Here is a 9,376-nt window from a genome sequence, read left to right as displayed (position 1 = left end):
CTTTTTAGCAATTTAAATCCAAACTTTTCAACTTTTTAGCAATTTAAGCCAAACGTTTACGAACATTACGAAACAAATCCAAACGTTTCCCCTTTTTAGCGATTTAAGCCAAACTTTTCACCTTTTTAGCGATTTAAGCCAAACGTTTACAAACGTTACGAAACAAATCCAAACGTTTCACCTTTTTAGCAATTTGAGCCAAACGTTTACAAACATTACGAAACAAAAATCCAAACGTTTCCCCTTTTCAGCGACTGAAACGAAACATTTACAAATATTACGAAACAAATCCAAACGTTACAAAACAATCCAAACGTTCCACCTTTTTTGCAATTTAATCCAAACGTTTACAAACATTACGAAACAAATCCAAACGTTACAAAGCAAAACCAAACATTTACAAACGTTACGAAACAAATCCAAGCGTTTCACCTTTTTACCAATTTAAGCGAAAATTTTACAAACATTACGAAACAAATACAAGCGTTTCACCTTATTAGTCATTTAAGCAAAACGATTACAAACGTTACGAAACAAATCAAACGTTTCACCTTTTTAGCGATGTAAGCCGAACGTTTACAAACGTTACGAAACAGTACCAAACGTTTCACTTTTTTAGCGATTGAAGCCAAACATTTAAAAAAGTTATGAAAGAAATCCAAACATTTCACCTTTTTAGCAATTTAAGCCAAACAATTCACCTTTTTAGCAATTTAAGCCAAATGTTTTCAAACGTTACGAAACAAATTCAAGAGTTTCACCTTTTTAGCAATTTAAACCAAACGTTTACAAACATTACGAAACAAATTCAAACGTTTCACCTTTTAATCGATTGAAGCCAAACATTTACAAATATTACGAAACAAATCCAAACGTTACAAAACAAATCCAAACGTTTCACCTTTTTGGCGATTTAAGCCAAACATTTACAAACGATACGAAACAAATCCAAACATTTCTCCTTTTTAGCGATTTAAGCCAAACTATTCACCTTTTTAGCGATTTAAGCCAAACGTTTCACCTTTTTACCGATTTAAGCCAAACGTTTACGAACATTACGAAACAAAAATCCAAACGTTTCACCTTTTCAGCGACTGAAACGAAACATTTACAAATATTACGAAACAAATCCAAACGTTACAAAACAAATCGAAACGTTCCACCTTTTTTGCGATTTAATCCAAACGTTTACAAACATTACGAAACAAATCCAAACGTTACAAAGAAAAACCAAACATTTACAAACGTTACGAAACAAATCCAAGCGTTTCACCTTTTTACCAATTTAAGCGAAAATTTTACAAACATTAGGAAACAAATACAAGAGTTTCACCTTATTAGCCATTTAAGCAAAACGATTACAAACGTTACGAAACAAATCAAACGTTTCACCTTTTTAGCGATGTAAGCCGAACATTTACAAACGTTACGAAACAGTACCAAACGTTTCACATTTTTAGTGACTGAAGCCAAACATTTAAAAAAGTTATGAAACAAATCCAAACGTTTCACCTTTTTAGAAATTTAAGCCAAACAATTCACCTTTTTAGCAATTTAAGCCAAATGTTTTCAAACGTTATGAAACAAATCCAAGAGTTTCACCTTTTTAGCAATTTAAACCAAACGTTTACAAACATTACGAAACAAATTCAAACGTTTCACCTTTTAATCGATTGAAGCCAAACATTTACAAATATTACGAAACAAATCCAAACGTTACAAAACAAATCCAAACGTTTCACCTTTTTAGCGATTTAAGCCAAACATTTACAAATGATACGAAACAAATCCAAACATTTCACCTTTTTAGCAATATAAATCCAATTGTTTCACCTATTTAGCGATATAGGCCAAACTTTTACAAAAGATACGAGACAAATGCAAACGTTTCACCTTTTAGCGATATAAGCCAAACGTTTAAAACGTTACAAAACAAATCCAAACGTTTCCCTTTTTTAGAGATTTAAGCGAAAAGTTTTCAAACGTTACAAAACAAATCCAAGCGTTTCACCTTTTTAGCAATTTAAGCCAAACGTTTAGAAACGTTACAAGATAAATCCAAACTTTTCACCTTTTTAGCGATTTAAGCCAAACGTTTACAAACGGTACGAAACAAATCCAAATGTTACGAAGAAAAACCAAACGGTTACAAACGTTACGAAACAAATCCAAACGTTACGAAGCAAAACAAAACGTTTACAAACGTTACGAAACCAATCCAAGCGTTTCACTTTTTTTATCAATTTAAGCAAAACGTTTTCAAACGTCACGAAACAAATCCAAGCGTTTCACCTTTTTAGCAATTTAAGCAAAACGTTTACAAACGTTACGAAACAAATCCAAACGTTTCACCTTTTTAGCGATTTAAGACAAACGTTTACAAACGTTACGAAACAAATCCAAACGTTTCACCTTTTTAGCGATTTAAGCCAATTGTTTACAAACGTTACCAAACAAATCCAAACGTTTCACCTTTTTAGAAATTTAAGCCAAACGTTTCACCTTTTTAGCGATTTAAGCCAAACGTTAGCAAACATTACGAAACAAATCCAAACGTTTCACCTTAGCAATTTAAGCCAAACATTTACAAACGTTACGAAACAAAACAGGACGTTTCACCTTTTTTACGATTTAAGCCAAATGTGGTGAAATGCTACGAAACAAATCTAAGTGTTTCACCTTTTTAGCAATTTAAGCCAAACATTTATAAATGTTACGAAACAAATCCAAACGTTTCACCTTTTTAGCGATTTAAGCCAAACGTTTACAAACGTTACGAAACAAATCCAAACGTTTCACCTTTTTAGCGATTTAAGCCAAATGTATACAAACGTTACGAAATAAATCCAAACGTTACGAAGAAAAACTAAATGTTTACAAATGTTACGAAACAAATACAAGCGTTTTACTTTTTTAGCAATTTAAGGGAAACGTTTACAAACGTTACGAAACAAATCCAAGTGTTTCACCTTTTTAGCAATTTAAGCCAAACGTTTACAAACGTTACGAAATAAATCCAAACGTTTGACCTTTTTAGAGATTTAGGCTAAACGTTTGCAAACGTTACGAAATAAATCCAAACGTTAACTATTTAGCGATTTAAGCCAAACGTTTACAAACGTTATGAAGCAAATCCAAACGTTTCACCTTTTTAGCGATTTATGTCAAACGTTTACAAATGTTTCGAAACAAATCAAAACGTGTCACCTTTATAGCTATTTAAGCCAAACGTTTACAAACGTTACGAAACAAATTCAATAGTTTCACCTTCTTAGCAATTTAAGCCAAACGTTTACAAACGTTACGGAACAAATGCAAACGATTCCCCTTATTACCGATTTAAGCCGAACGTTTACAAACGTCACGAAACAAAACCGAACGTTTCCCCTTTTTAGCAATTTAAGCCAAACGTTAACAAAAGTTACAAAACAAAACCTAACGTTTCACCTTTTTAGCAACTTAAGCCAAACGTTTACAAACTTTACGAAACAAATCAAAATGTTTCACCTTTTTAGTGATATAAGCCAAACGTTTGCAAACGTTATGAAACAAATCCCAACGTTACGAAGCAAAACCAAACGTTTCGAAATGTTACGAAACAAATCCAAGTGTTTCATCTTTTTAGTAATTTAAGTGAAACGATTACAAACGTTACGAAACAAATGAAACGTTTCACCTTTTTAGCGATTTAAGCCGAACGTTTACAAACATTACGAAACAAAACCAAACGTTTCACTTTTTTAGCGATTTAAGCCAAACGTTTACACACATTACGAAACAAATCCAAATGTTTCCCCATTTTACCGATATAAGCTAAACATTTAAAATGTTACGAAAGAAATCCAAACGTTTCTCTTTTTAGCGATTTAAGCCAAACGTTTACAAACATTACGAATCAAATCTAAACGTTTCGCATTTTTAGCGATTGAAGCCAAACGTTTACAAAAGTTACGAAACAAGTCCAAACGTTTCCCATATTTAGCAATTTAAGTCAAACGTTTGCAAACGTTATGAAACAAAACAGAGCGTTTCACGTTTTTTGCAATTTAAACCAAACGTTTACAAACGTTTCGAAACAAAACCAAGTGTTTCACCTTTTTATTAATTTAAGCCAAACGTTTACAAACGTTACGAAACAAATCCAAGCGTTTCACCTTTTAGCAATATAAGCCAAACGTTTACAAACTTTCCGAAACAAATCCAAGTGTTTCACCTTTTTAGCAATTTAAGTCAAAGGTTTACAAATCTTAAGAAACAAATCCAAGCGTTTCACCTTTTTAGTAATTTAAGCCAAACGTTTACAGACGTCACGTAACAAATCCAAGCGTTTCATATTTTTGCAATTTAAGCAAAACTTTTACAAACGTTACTAAACAAATCCAAACGTTTCCCGTTTTAGCAATTTAAGCCAAACGTTTACAAAAGTAACGAAACAAATCCAAACGTTTCCCATATTTAGCAATTTAAGTCAAAATTTTGCAAACGTTATGAAACAAAACAGAGCGTTTCACGTTTTTTGCAATTTAAACCATACGTTTACAAAAATAACGAAACAAATCCAAGCATTACACCTTTTTATCCATTTAAGCCAAATGTTCACAAACGTTACGAAACAAATCCAAACAATAAAACAAAACCAAATATTTCACGTTTTTAGCGATTTAAGCCTAACGTTTACAAACATTTCGAAACAAATCCAAACGTTTCACCTTTTTAGCGATTTAAGCCAAATGTTTACAAACGCTACGAAACAAATCCAAGCGTTTAACCCTTTTAGCAATTTAAACAAAGCGTTACGAAAAAAAACCAAATGTTTCCCCATTTTAGCGATTTAAGCCAAACATTTACAAACTTTACAAAACAAATCCAAACATTTCACTTTTTTAGCGATTTAAGCCAAACGTTAACAAACATTACGAAACAAATCCAAACGTTTCCCCTTTTTAGCAATTTAAATCCAAACGTTTCACCTTTTAAGCGCTTTAAGCAAAATGTTTATAAACGTTTCGAAACACATCAAAACGTTTCACCTTTTTAGCGATTTAAGCCAAACGTTTCACCTTCTTAGCGATTTAAGCCAGACGTTTACAAACGCTACGAAACAAATCCCAACGTTTCACCTATTTAGCGACTTAAGACATATGTTTACAAACATTACGAAACAAATCCAAACGTTTCACCTTTTTAGCTATTTAAGCCAAACGTTTCACATTTTAAGCGATTTAAGCCAAACGTTTACAAACGTTACGAAACAAATCCAAACGTTTTCCCTTTTTAGCGATTTAATCCAAATGTTTACAAACGATAGAAATAAATCCAAACGTTTACAAATATTACGAAACAAATCAAAACATTACAAATAAAATCCAAACGTTTAACCTTTTTAGCGATTTAAGCCAAACGTTTACAAACGATACGAAACAAATCCAAACGTTTCAGCTTTTTAGCAATTTAAATCCAAACGTTTCACCTTTTTAGCGATTTAATCCAAATGTTTACAAACTTTAGAAACAAATCCAAAAGTTCACAAATATTACGAAACAAATCCAAACAATACAAAACAAATCCAAACGTTTAACCTTTTTAGCGATATAAGCCAAACATTTACAAACGTTACGAAAGAAATCAAAACGATTCACCTTTTTTGCGATTTAAGCCAAACGTTTACAAATGTTACGAAACAAATCCAAACGTTTCATCTTTTTTGCGATATAAGCAAAACGTTTACAAAGGTTATGAAACAAATCCAAATGTTTCACCTTTTTAGCAATTTAAGCCAAACGTTTACAAACATTACGAAACAAATCCAAGCATTTCACCTTTTTACCAATTTAAGCCAAATGTTTACAAACGCAACGAAACAAATACAAGCGTTTCACCTTTTTAGCAATTTAAGCCAAATGTTTACAATTGTTATGAAAAAAATCTAAACCTTTCACCTTTTTAGCGATTTAAGCCAAACATTTACAAACGTTAAGAAACAAATCCAAACGTTTCACCTTTTTTGCGATTTATGCCAAACGTTTACAAACCTTACGAAACAAATCCAAACGTTTCACCTTTTTAGGGATTTAAGCCAAACGTTTACAAATGTTATGAAACAAATCAAAAAGTTTCACATTTTTAGCTATTAAAGCCAAATGTTTACAAAATATACGAAACAAATCTAAACGTTTCGCATATTTAGCAATTTAAGCAAAACTTTTGCAAACGTTACGAAACAAAACAGAGCATTTCATCTTTTTAGCAATTTAAACAAAACGTTTACAAACGTAACGAAACAAATCCAAGTGTTTTACCATTTTAGCAATATAAGCCAAACGTTTACAAACGTTACGAAACAAATCCAAACGATTCCCCTTATTACCGATTTAAGTCAAACGTTTACAAACGTTACGAAACTAAACCGAACGTTTTCCCTTTTTAGCATTTTAACCCAAACGTTAACAAAAGTTACAAACAAAACCAAACGTTTCACCTTTTTAGCGATGTAACCCGAACGTTTACAAACGTTACGAAACAAATCCAAACGTTTCACCTTTTTAGCGAGTTAAGCCAAATGTTTACAAACGCTACGAAACAAATCCAAGCGTTTGACCTTTTGAGCAATTTAAACCAAACATTACGAAACAAACCAAATGTTTCACCGTTTAGCGATTTAAGCCAAACGTTACAAAAATTACAAAACAAATGCAAACGTTTTACCTTTTTAGCGATTTAAGCCAAACGTTTACAAACGTTACGAAACAAATGCAAATGTTTCACCTTTTTTGCAATTTAAATCAAAACGTTTCACCTTTTTAGCGATTCAAGCCAAACGTTTACAAACGTTTGGAAATAAATCCAAACCTTTCACCTTTTTAGCAATTTAAGCCAAACAATTCACCTTTTTAGCAATTTAAGCCAAACCTTTTTAAACGTTACGAAACAAATTCAAACGTTTCACCTTTTTAGCGATTTTAACCAAACGTTTACAAACGTTACGAAACAAATCCAAACGTTTGCCATTCTTAGCGATATAAGCCAAACGTTTACAAAGGTTACGAAACAAATCCAAACATTTCACCTTTTTAGCGATTTAAGCCAAACATTTACAAAGATTACGAAACAAATCCAAATGTTTCCCTATTTTAGCGATTTAAGCCAAACATTTAAAATGTTACGAAACAAATCCAAACGTTCCCTTTTTTTAGCGATTTAAGCCAAACGTTTACAAACGTTACGAAACAAATCCAAACATTTCACATTTTTAACGATTGTAGCCAAACGTTTACAAAAGTAACGAAACAAATCCAAACGTTTCCCATATTTAGCAATTTAAGTCAAACGTTTGCAAACGTTACGAAACAAAACGGAGGGTTTCACCTTTTTATCAATTTAAGCAAAACATTTGCAAACGTTACGAAACAAATACAAGCGTTTCACCTTTTTAGCAATTTAAGCCAAACGTTTACAAACGTAACGAAACAAATACAAGCGTTTCACCTTCTTAGCAATTTAAGCCAAAAGTTTACAAATGTTACGAAACAAATCCAAACGTTTCCCCTTTTTATTGATTTAAGCCAAACGTTTACAAACGTTACGAAAGAAATCCAAACGTTTTATCTTTTAAGCAATTTAAGCCAAACGTTTCACCTTTTTAGCGATTTCAGCCAAACGTTTACAAACGTTCCGAAACAAATCCAAACGTTTCTCCTTTTTAGCGATTTAATCCAAATGTTTACAAACAATACGAAAAAATCCAAACGTTTACAAATATTACGAAAACAAATCCAAACGTTACAAAACAAATCCAAACGTTTAACCTTTTTAGCGATTTAAGTCAACGTTTACAGACGCTACGAAACAAATCCAAACGTTTCACCTTTTTAGCAATTTAAATCCAAACGTTTCACCTTTTTAGCGATTTAAGCCTAACGTTTACAAATGTAGCGAAACAAATCCAAACGTTTCATCTTTTTTGCGATTTAAGCCAAACGTGTACAAAGGTTATGAAAAAAATCCAAAATGTTTCACGTTTTTAGCAATTTAAGCAAAACGTATACAAACGTTACGAAACAAATCCAAGTGTTTCCCCTTTTTAGCAATTTAAGCCAAACGTTTACAAACGTAACGAAATAAATACAAGCGTTTCACCTTTTTAGCAATATAAGCCAAACGTTTACAAACGTTACGAAACAAATCCAAATGTTTCACCTTCTTAGCAATTTAAATCCAAACATTCCACCTTTTTAGCAATTTCAGACAAACGTTTATAAATGTTTGGAAATAAATCCAAACGTTTCACCTTTTTAGCAATTTAAGCATAACAATTCACCTTTTTAGCAATTTAAGCCAAACGTTTTCAAACGTTACGAAAAAAATCCAAACGTTTCACATTTTTAGCAATTTTAACCAAACGTTTACAAACGTTACGAAACAAATCCAAACGTTTCACATTCTTAGCGATTTAAGCCAAACGTTTACAAAGGTTACGAAACAAATCCAAACGTTTCGCTTTTTTAGCGATTTAAGCCAAACGTTTACAAAGATTACGAAACAAATCCAAATGTATCCCTATTTTAGCTATTTAAGCCAAACATTTTAAACGTTACGAAACAAATCCAAACGTTTTCCCTTTATAGCAATTTAAGCCAAACGTTTCCCCTTTTTAGCGATTTAAGCCAAACGTTTACAAACATTACGAAACAAATCCAAAAGTTTCTCCTTTTTAGCGATTTAATCCAAATGTTTACAAACAATACAAAACAAATCCAAATGTTTACAAATATTGTGAAACAAATCCAAACGTTACAAAACAAATCCAAACGTTTAACCTTTTTAGCGATTCAAGCCAAACGTTTACAAACGCTACGAAACAAACCCAAATGTTTCCCCTTTTAAGCAATTTAAATCCAAACGTTTCACCTTTTTAGCGATTTAAGCCAAACGTATACAAACGTTACGAAAGAAATCAAAACGTTTCATCTTTTTAGCGATTTAAGCCAAACGTTTACAAATGTTACGAAACAAATCCAAACGTTTCATCTTTCTTGCGATTTAAGCCAAACGTTTACAAAGGTTATGAAACAAATCCAAAATGTTTCACCTTTTTAGCAATTTAAGCAAAACGTTTACAAATGTTACGAAACAAATCCAAGTGATTCACCTTTTTAGCAATTTAAGCCAAATGTTTACAAACGTAATGAAACAAATACAAGTGTTTCACCTTTTTGGCAATTTAAGCCAAACGTTTACAAACGTTACGAAACAAATACAAACGTTTCACCTTTTTAGCGATTTAAGCCAAAGGTTTACAAACGTTACGAAACAAATCCAAACGTTTCACCTTTTTAGCGATTTAAGCCAAACGATTACAAACATTACGAAACAAATT

The sequence above is a fragment of the Mercurialis annua genome, linkage group LG4, assembly GCF_937616625.2.
Source record: "Mercurialis annua linkage group LG4, ddMerAnnu1.2, whole genome shotgun sequence".
NCBI classification, from domain to species: Eukaryota; Viridiplantae; Streptophyta; class Magnoliopsida; order Malpighiales; family Euphorbiaceae; genus Mercurialis; species Mercurialis annua.
Note: the sequence above shows the minus strand (reverse complement) of the source record.